We start from the raw sequence: 11,813 nt of genomic DNA, 5'->3' as shown, positions 1-11,813 counted from the left end.
GGCGGTGGTAGGAGTAGTAACAGTCGATTTACCTTTGAGACCACTTTCGGCAGTCCTCAAAGGCCCTTGAAGTTTTCTAAGTGTGACCTCCTCCTTGTTCATATGATAGGTCATTCGGAACTGATCATAACATGGAGGTAAGGAGTGTAGAATAATATCTATAGCCAACTCCTCAGGGAAGTTCACATTCAACTTTAGCAATCGGTCCACAATTTTTTGCATTTTCTGCATGTGGCCCGTGATGGGTTCACCATCCTTCATCCTGGTTGTTATCATGGAAGAGATGATTTCATACCTCTCTTGACGCGCACTATGATGGTATATTTTTATCAGTTCCTGGTGCATCTCAAAAGGGTAGAAGTCCTCATAGGACTTTTGGAGTTCAACTGACATAGTGGTAAGCATGATACAAGCTACCTTGGTGGCATCCTTCTCATGTGCCCTAAACTCAGCAATCTCCTTAGGAGTAGCAGAAGACTCATTAATTTCCTTTAGCTCCTTGTTTAAGACATATTCCTTGTCCTCATAGCGAGTGACCATCATGATGTTCCTAATCCAATCATTGAAGTTGGAACCATCGAAGATGACTCTCCCACAAAGGTTCATGAGAGAGAAGGAGTCAGTAGGGTTTGAGCCAGAAGTAATGTTGGAAGACATCTGAAAAGAAATAAAGACAAGTTTAGATTAGATAAAGAGTCCTTATTAAAACACCCAAATGAAGTATTAAGGCTAGGACCCAACACAATATTTTACAAATTAGAAGAGGGATGTCATAATCCAACTTGCAAAATATTTGATGGTAGGTAAATGACGATTTACCAATTTCCACCATGAAAAACGAAATTTTTATTAAGTTTTAATTGGATTGAAACTCCTAGATCCTTTAAGATTCATTGAACAATTCAATGGCATGTTTAAATCTTGAGTAATCCCTTCAGGTTTGTGACTGGGATACCGAGGATCACAAACAAGGTGTGAATAACCATGCAAAATGTGCTTGGTACTCTCTACTTTATCACCCAATCAATGTGTCGGTTAACCACACACACTCCATTTATCTTATGATAAACATCGAGCCACCCTTTGCTACCCTTACTAGTCCAAGTTAATGTGTCGGTTAACCACATACGCTCTATCAACAACTTAGTAAGGTGCAAAGTGCAATTTTCATAGATTAGCATCAATTTCACATTTTTCTAAAGTAACTAAGATTGGGAGTTTAATAAAACATTTAGTTACTTTATTATCATTATACTTAATGAGAATTATAGTCCTATCCTACCCGTTCTACTAACGACCCTCCACCAGTCAAGGAAGCGGTGGGTGAGAGTGGACATCCATTAAACTGCCATTTGATAGGCAGTAACCTTATCCCCCCCTTATAGGCCGGCTTCGTGAATGAGACGTACTAACGGTAAGACTGACTTGATCATATACATATATACATATATATATATATATATATATATATATATATATATATATATATATTATTAACTTATAATACTATAAAGTATAAGGGTTGAATTTTAAACTATTAAAATTCTAGGGCTTGGAATTAAGGTATTCTAAAGTGACTTTACAAATTCCAAAACTTGAGGGCAAGTTTTGAAACTTGTCAAAACTTTTCAAGTCCATAACATATTAGTTTTAATGCCTTTTAAAGAAGTGAGTTTTCATTTTCCATAAATTGAGGACAAGTTATGGAGCACATCAAAGGCCATTAAGATCATCAATTAAACCAACAAGCACATCAAGTAATGTCCATGATCTACATTAAACTCATATCAACAAGACAATTCAAATAAAACAAATTTCATGTAATTAGCTTAACCATATAAACTAATACAAAAATGAAACTTTGACAATTATCTTTTAAATTGGATTAGCATGATCATTACTACCTCAAAAATAGGTTTACAAGTTCAAAAACAGTTTAGGGTAATGATCCTAGTCCAATTCCGACCTTAAAACTAGAAAATTTGCACTCTAGAGCACCAACTCGTCGACTGCATGAACTAACTCGGCGAGTTGGTCAGATTTGTGAGGGGACTCGACGAGTTCCCTAGTGGACTCGGCGAGTCCACTGTCTAGAAAGCAGAAAATTGATTTTTGAAGCATTTGAAAGCAAGTAGCATCAAGTATATTAGAAAACAATACTAGGCTCTGATACCACTGAAGGGTTTTGAGCATTCTAACACTCCTATGGTGTACATGCAACCCTAGATGCTTTGGATCTATGTTTTCTCTAATATACATGCAAACTTTCAAAATTCCAAAGCATCATCCTAACTAGCATACAATGGAGTATCTATACTAAAAAATTCTAGTTAGATGACATACCTTTTAGTGTAGTTACAAACCTCGAAGCTTTAAGAGCCTAGCACCAATAATGTGAATGCCACAAATGGAACCACAAATCACCACCAACAATTTGGAGGACTTGAGAGAATATTTCTTGCTCACAAAATCGGATATGCTCTTCTAAAGACTCACTAGTGTCGATTTCATGAGCTAGGGGATCTCTTATATAGCGTGTCATGATTAGGGTTACACCATGCGAACCCTAATGTGAATGACTTTCCACATTCCTTAGGCTCGATGGGTTTTAACCTCCATGGAGTATCCATGGGTCACCACATGGGTTTAGCCAAACATAGAGAACTATGGATCATAAGCCCACTATATAAGAATGAATGATTTACACAATCAATCCCAATATATTTAATTAGTCTCTTTTGATCATAAAATTAATTCCAAATTAATTCTTGATCAATAAGAATTAAATAATATGATTTCACATTAATATATTAGAACTTATAACATATTAATAAATCATAAATAACCACTTCTCAAAAGTCCATCCTTACAAATTGTTTCGGTGAAGTGCAACACAAATGGACCATGCTACTCTCGGGTCAAGTACATACCAAATATAGTTATGGACTTAGACACCTTATGCAACATTTACATTCCGTTCTCGATGTGTTCTTTATATCGACGGATTTATATTTACGAGGGTATCAACTTTTGTTTAGATTGTTTTTGCTAACAAGTAACTGATTTTCATTTCGTATTTTATGACACACATCGTTGTATTATGTCGAATGAAAAACTTTGAAATATTATACTTCTCCATTGAAAGTCATATTTTGGCGTTTTTTATACTCACGACTTCGTAATTATGATTACTTTGAATTTTGGTAAGATTATTTATCCTAAATAATCTTCTGTTTAAAAGTGTTATTTTATCGCTCTATGATAAATTTATAATAAGATTTTTCTACAAATATTATGCACCATAACATTTGTCCATATAACATGTATACAATAAATAAATATTTATATAACTTGTAACACATACGAAGAACAATTATCCTATTTGATGATTTAATTATTCAATAAAATGGATAATTATAACTAATATCTTTTAACGTTTAGCCCTAATTTATGGGCATTACAGAGGCCACATTAGGCCTAAGGAGTAATCGATCCAAACAAAGTCGCCGAAACAAAATATTCACCTTTCGAGGAACAACCTTATTCTATCTTCTTTCTCCACTTTTATCTGGTAACAAATGTATCCATCTAGTCTCATTTACACTAAAGCCACTCCAATCCTTTATCCAAGCATCATGTTACAAAGAGACTTTAATATCTCCACAAAGACAACATGGCACCAAGCTATCCATGTTCGAGACCAACCCAAAGTTGTCTGCACCAGTTCCAAACCCAACTTCCTATATTCCACTTGTCTTTTATAACACACTCCTTATTTGCATTGGGCCAATATACGAGATGCCAAGCTAAGTGAAAGGGAATTTATCGGGGGGGATCACCCAACTATTTTAGCATATTGCTTGACATCTTCGAAGGTAACCCCCACCCATACATTCAAGACTTTTTTAGATTCAAGTTCTATCCTAACACAAGATAAAACCAATTCCACACCACCATAAATGTTCATAACAATTTCATAAGACCATTTACCTTATCAAAAGTACATCATTTGCATACACATTAACAACATCTTTAGTTTCCACATGAAGTCTCTCCATGACTAAAATGAAGAGAAAAGGATATGGAGAATCTTTGTGTCTCAAGCCTCTCTCCAGCATGAATTCTTTCGACGGGCTACCATTGATAACTAAAGATCTAGCCAATACCAACAAATAACTGATCCAAGTACTCCAGTTTTCTCCAAAGCCCAAGAACCGCATGATCGAAAGCAAATACTCACGTCATAAAGAATCATAGGCTTTGACGAAATCAATCTTCAACAACAACATTCATTTCTTTTGTTTCCTATACCAATCAACAATCTCGTTCACCCTAAAGGGACCTCTACTGGCCTTTCACGAAGGTTAATTGTTCAATACTCACCACACTATAATCTTGTACTACATCTCAATTAAACTAATAAGATGTTAATTTGTGATCAACATTGGGCTATCCACTTCCAAAATTAATTTTATGAATGAGGAGTTATGTTGAACATATAAATTTTCAATTATTTTTTAATGAAATCTATTAATGACAGAAGCACATAAAACGGGTTGAAAAGGAAATACTATAAACAAACCATGCCAATTTATGAAAAAAAACCGGTTTCATTAAAACCGGTTTAGTTTTTTAACCAAACATTTGATTTAGTGTTGGTTTGAGATATATCATACATGAAACCATATTGAAACTAGTTAATCAAAACAACTTAAAATCAATCTAAAAAGCAGTTTAAAAGCTTTAAAATCCATATTTTATATAGCTGCAATTTGTTATTTCTAATGATCACTTCTTCAAATTGTTTTTGGTACAAAGTTTTGGATGTTTCCCAAGAAATTTTAAGACCATTTAAACTATAACGGATGATTAGGAAATACCTTTTATAAATTAAAAGTAAAGAAAATGACATTTTGAATCCATAGATGATCTCGAATGTTTGAAAAATTAACCTACATCATAGCGAAACGATGAGTTTTGCTTATTGTGTCGTTCTTGATTATCCATAAAATAGAAATGATACATGGGATGGCCCCGTGATCTCTCTAAATAATACTTGGTGAAATCGTTAAGAGAATCAATTTCTCAATCATTGCAAGTCCAAATGAGTTTAAGGCTTTTGTGTATACCCACGACACCAAGAGCGTGATGGTGATATAGCATGACATGAGTGGCATAAAAATATCCCCTAGGGTGTGGAAGAGGTTGGGCACAATGTGGTAGGGATAAGACCACAACTGTTCATGCAGAGGAGGGGAGTAAAATGGTAAAAAAAAATGTAACCGTTGAGCATTTTGATTTTTTTTTCTAATATTACCATTTTATACCTATAAATACTAACCAACCATCTATAAACTTTCTTTCTATACTCTTTATTATTTATCACGTTACAATTTTATTTAAGCCTGAAACCCAAACAGACCAAATTTCGATTCATCCATCGATCTTTAGCTCTAAACATAATACCCCAATAGTACCGATAATTTGATTCACCCACCGGTATCTTCATGGATTTCTTAAAAGGGTTACCAATTCACCATCAACATCTTTTCCAACAACCATTTCTACAAACATTTTTCCAACCAACCTTTCAACCTATCGTTACCAACAACCAAGTTTATTCCAACCAAACACCTTCTAACAACAATTTCAAGCTTCTCAAGCCAAACTTGTAACTTGTGCCGACTATGATTTCCTCTCAAATATATCTCATTTGGAATTTCCCCTCCTAAAGTGAGATTGTACAAGTGTTGAATGAATAAACTCATGCATTAGACACATGTACAATCTAAGGATATGATTTTTAATAAAAAAAAAATGAATAGAACAGTTTGAAGTTGATTAGTGGTATTTGGTCTAGTTCCAAATTATCCCAATCCAAAAGTTTTGGTTTTTGATTCCGATCTGATTCGGGTTGTTTGGGTATTGAACATCTTCTTAGATAACATACTTCCTAGTAGAACCGGATCGAACCAGAACCGATTGGCACTGGTTAGTAATATTCAATCCGGTTCTTGATTCCTGTAATTTCCTAAATCCAGTTTTTGGTTCTTTCGGGTCCGGCTGGTTCCGGACCAATTTACATCCCTAGTACAATCTCACTTAAGGAAAGGAAATAGCACCCCTTAAGGAAAGGAAATAGCACCCGATAGATACCTTCACGATTTAGTCATGCAAAAATGTAAAAAATCGATTTTTTATACTTTTTTTGACAAAATGACAAATAAGCCCACAAGAAGCTTCTAGAGATTTCATAGGCTTTTTTTTGGCTGTTTCATAGAAAATGCTTAAAAGATTAACTAAATTATCTTTTTCTCAAATTTATAAATATAAGTTTTCTTAATAAAAATATAATATGACAAAATAAATAAGTTCCAAAACGGTTAATCATTGTGGTTGTTCACATAATGTCATTGCCACTAAAAGAGAAAATGACTTGTGAGGGGTAATTATTTTTTGTCTTGTTCACAGGTAGATAATTTTTATTTTTGTATATATTTGACCATTAAGTTGTTAAGTTTATTCGCATGTTACTATTGTCACATGCTATCGGATGACAATGGTAACATATGAACATATTTAACTAGTTAAATATGTACAAAAAAGAAAGTTGCCTAAATGTGAACTATTTTTTTTTTACAAATTTCTTAGAACTTTTTAAAATTTCTTACAATATTTTTATGATATGTTTTTTATATATTTTTTTTCTAATACAATGTTTTAAACTTTGCTTATAATTTTTTTTAAAAAACTTTTTTTTTATACTTTCATATAATTTTCATACGAATGCTTTTTAAAGTAAATATGTTCTAACTGTTTTAATTTTTTCTTACAAGTTTTTTAATTTATTTATTTATTTACATTTTCATTGAATTTTTTTATAACTTTCATGCAACTATTTCTAAACTTTTTTTTTATAATATTTACAAAGTGTTTCATAGATTTTGTATGATAATTTAATATCTTTTTTAACATTTAAAATGTTTTCGTTAAATACTAATTTAGAATGTTGTATTTAAAAAATTAAAACTTGACTTAAAATTCTAATTAAAAAGTAATAAGAAATTTGTAATATATATATACATACATATATATATATATATATATATATATATATATATATATATATATATATATATATTTATATATATATATATATATATATATATATATATATATATATATATATATTACAAATTTCTTATTACTTTTTAATTAGAATTTTAAGTCAAGTTTTAATTTTTTAAATACAACATTCTAAATTAGTATTTAACGAAAACATTTTAAATGTTACAAAATCTATGAAACACTTTGTAAATATTATAAAAAAAAGTTTAGAAATAGTTGCATGAAAGTTATAAAAAAATTCAATGAAAATGTAAATAAATAAATAAATTAAAAAACTTGTAAGAAAAAATTAAAACAGTTAGAAAATATTTACTTTAAAAAGCATTCGTATGAAAATTATATGAAAGTATAAAAAAAAAGTTTTTTTAAAAAAATTATAAGCAAAGTTTAAAACATTGTATTAGAAAAAAAATATATATGAAAAACATATCATAAAAATATTGTAAGAAATTTTAAAAAGTTCTAAGAAATTTGTAAAAAAAAATAGTTCACATATATATATATATATATATATATATATATATATATATATATATATATATATATATATATATATATATATATGTGTGTGTGTGTGTGTGTGTGTATGTGTGTGTGTTTGTGTGTTTTTCTTTTAATTTCTACGTAGTATTTTCTTTTTATTTTTTTAAAGACCTCCCATACTTATTATTATATATTTAGTTTAATTTATTTTATTGTTACATATTATTTACTTTAAAAATATTGTATATGCTTAAAAACAAATGAAAAAAAAAATATAAGGGGGTATATAAAATATTTCACCAAAAAAAATTAATTAAAAAGTAGAGTTTATAATTGATCGATATTTAATTAATATTTATGATAGTAAGCTTTTGCTAAAAATAAATTATTAGAAAATTGATTTGTCAAAATCAAAAAACTATAATAGGATAAATAATCAATCACTATGGATATTTTAAAAATAACATTTGGAAAAATAATATAAACAAATATGAAAAATAAAATCGCTATTAAAATACGGAAAATGATTTATCAAGGTAATTAACTTGCTAAATATATTCACATGTTAGCATTTTCACCAGCTATAAACATGCCAATAGTAATATGTGAACAACAAAAATTTATACAAATAACATGTAACAAGTTAAATAGTCAAATATGTATGGAAAAAAAAGTTGTCTAAATGTAAACAAAATGAAAAAGATTATTACCATGTTAAGTCATTTCCCCCTACTAAAACTATGATAAGATAAAATTCAAAGGGTAATAATTTGGACACATTAGCCATACACAACAATTTATGAATTAGATGGTTGTACTATATAATTATATAAAACATAAATTGTTGTATATTGGTAAAAAAAATATTATGTACGGATTACTACCTAAAATCAAACGTATTTTCTTCTAAGTAATAATTGAAGTATTATAAAAGAACTTTAAAAATTGTTATAGCAATTTACATCTAACATTATATAATGTTTTGAACAACAAAAATTTATACAAATAGTATGAAGTATCTAACTAATAACTTGACCATGAATCCAATGAATAAATCGACTAACACTAACACTAAACCTAATCAACACTATTAATCTACAAAATCGGGTATCAAATAATCAACTAGAACCAAAACAAACATCTTGAAATTCGTATTATTTTACATTTTCCTCTATTGATCTAAAATTGTTATAATATATGGTAGATGCCACAAGAAAATTGAAAGAGGGGAAAAGTGTATAAATCACTCACCTCTCAATTTCAAATGTCTTTATTTTTAGTACAACCAATTGGATTCAACTCCATGATTGCAACACCATAATCAGAATCGAGATTGAAACCATCGCCACCGTACTCCGATGAGGACTTCATCATCATCATCATCTTCTTCTTCTTCTTTCCCAGATGACTCTTGACGTAGAAATTTAAGAACAGGAACAAAATGGCGAAGTTGAACACAGAATTAAACCCCCAAGCTCCAATTCCATTACACCCACCTTTCAACAAGTGTAGAAGAAGGACTCCGATATGGCAAAGGAGGTTACAACCGAGCAGTAACATCTGACAATTGATTACGAACGGGAAACAGGCGCTTCGGAAACCGATCGCCGTCCAAAATCTGTAACCGTAGACGACAGAGTAGATCGCTGTTGTGAAAAGGATTGCGAGGATTTGGAACGATTGAGAATATTCGAGCCAGATAAACGACATCATGATGAGAATGGAGTGGTTGAAGAGGCGGAAGAAGGAGAGGTTGCGGCGGCGGAGAATGGCGATGAAGGTGCGAAGCGTGTGAAGAAATCTCGTGAGGTAGAAGATGTATGACCAGAAGAATACGCGTCCGGAAGGGCGCGTGCCTAGAGGAAAGCAAAGGAGCCATTGGAACGCGGTGGTTTTATTCCGGCGCCAGAACCAACGCGTGTCTCGGATCTCGGCGGCGGCGGAGAAGAGGATGCCGGTGAAGATGGTGGCGGAGATGAGAGCCATGGATAGGGAGTGAATCGCCGGGATAGGACCGAGAGGAACCGGACGTCGGCGGTTGAAAAGAAGTAGATTAAGGAGGAGGGAGAGGAAGATGTAGGCGGAGATGGAGGTGAAGAGGAACGACCAAGTAGAACCCCACGATTGCGTATGATTCCATCTGAAATTCACGATCGATGGGTGCTCCGATAAGTAATACATTAATCTCTCTTGAATCATCTCTATGGCAATAACTTTGAGATATAAAATAGGGATTCGGGACACCAACCACGGTGGTTATGGCGTTGGTCGGTGGAGGTTTATGACGGTGGTTTACGGAGGCTTTTCAAGAGTTTAGAGAGAGACGTTGAAAAGGACATTAATGATTAGCTTTTGTGGAGCTATTGAAAGATATTTATATCCCTTTTCTAATTGTCAAAGTAGTCAAATATAATAAATATTATTCCTATAATAATTTTGCCAATTATTCGTTGTAATATTGTACATAAATAATAACAAGATGAACAAAAAATCGTTTTACTCATATATATTTATGGTATATTATATTAAAATTCATAACCTTTAAGTGATATCATTCTTTTAGAATGGTTGATATATTAAAGGCTAGATAGAGGCTAAAAAAGAGCAATTATATCATAGTAAGTAGGAAGTTAGGATTTTGAAGCCAAACAATCTCATTCCGTTTCGTTTTTCTATTCCTATTAAATATCCAAATGAAATAGTATTGTTTAATAATTTAATGAGACAAAATCTTTTTAAACTTATTCTAGACTGAAGAGAAGCTCATTCGAGAACAATCACAAACACCATAAAAACGTAAAGCAACTCCCCTCCAAGACTTTCTTAGCATTTGACTTCAAACGAGCATTAGACATCCATAAAAGCCAAAATCCAAATGAATCCAAGTAAGGAATATCCAAATCCCATCAATGGCCAAATAGTGGTCAAATCAAAGTGGTAAACATCACACTAAGAAAATATGATAGGCAGATTGCCTAAATCAATCACAAATAGAACATTAAATTGATACGATATCAAAACTTCTATCCAATATATTATTTGTTGTATCCAACTTATCCATAAATAACCTCCAAGGAGGAGTGGAATCAAAAGGCATTGGACGTGTTCGACACGCAGTGTTTGAGAACATCTGATTTTTAGTTTTTAAGAAAACGTTAGTAAAAAAGAAAAAGTATCGTTTGGCGACATGGACGTTTAGCTTTTAACCTAAATAAAACGCTTCAAAATCAAAAGCTACATGGAATAGCTTTCAACAAAACGCTCCAAAATCAAACGCTACCCGCTATTTTTGCCAAACACGTCCATTGTATATTTATGTTGTGGTTTTATAAATAGAGTTTGTGCTAGGATTAGTAACATCCCGTATATATGTGTTGTAAACTTGTAATTGTTCAGTGGGTAAATAGTACAAAAGACAATAAGTTTATATCAATACTCTAATTTGACACTGTGTTATTTTTGTTTCAAATTTAGTACTGTGTTTTCCATTTTTTTACAATTTTGACCACTTGACCGGTCAATCCGGATACTTGCTGATGTAGTATGATGACATGTCGGTTTTGATGACATGACATGCTGACGTGTCAATATTGAAATTTTTTTCCTACAAAAGACACTAAGATTTCATTTTTTCGATTTTGACACCAAGTTTAATTTTTCTTTCAAAACTGAAGCTTTATTTTTTTTTCTTCCAAATTGAACATCCTTTTTCCAATTTTGTTCAATATTAATCATTTTCCATTTGAAACCGTATAAATATTTTTTTTGATACATTTCAAACCGATAATTTTTTTTTCATTTAAAAACCATATTTTTGTATAAATACAAGGTTTTTTTTACAATCAAATCATAATTTTATGTATAAATATTAGTTATATAAAAATAATATTTTATATTAAATACACAACTTTAAAATGAGTTTGGAGGTTTGGAGGCATGTAATGGATCAAGGCACAGATGTCAGGTTTGTAACCCGTAAATTTTTTACATCTTATTCGAAGCTTATGGTTAGTTTGGTTCCCATGAGATAACTAATGCATAATATTATGCTTTGAATGTAAAAAAAAAAAAAAAGCCTTGTATTTATATTAAAATGTGGTTTTTTAAACGAATAAAAAATATATTTATACGGTTTTGATAAAAATATATATTTATATGGTTTTAAATGGAAAATGAACAAAATTGGAAAAATGATGTTCGAT

The 11,813-nt window shown here is 31.2% G+C and overlaps 1 pseudogene; it reads right to left on the bottom strand.

Moving 5' to 3' along the window:
* Positions 1 to 8,578: 8,578 nt before the first annotated feature.
* LOC145093275 (fatty acid elongase 3-like pseudogene) lies at positions 8,579 to 9,966 on the bottom strand (annotated as a pseudogene).
* Positions 9,967 to 11,813: the final 1,847 nt, after the last annotated feature.

This window comes from Lactuca serriola, chromosome 3, assembly GCF_051521515.1.
Source record: "Lactuca serriola cultivar US96UC23 chromosome 3, Lser_US96UC23_V15, whole genome shotgun sequence".
NCBI lineage: Eukaryota > Viridiplantae > Streptophyta > Magnoliopsida > Asterales > Asteraceae > Lactuca > Lactuca serriola.
This window is presented reverse-complemented; position numbering and strand designations above follow the sequence as displayed.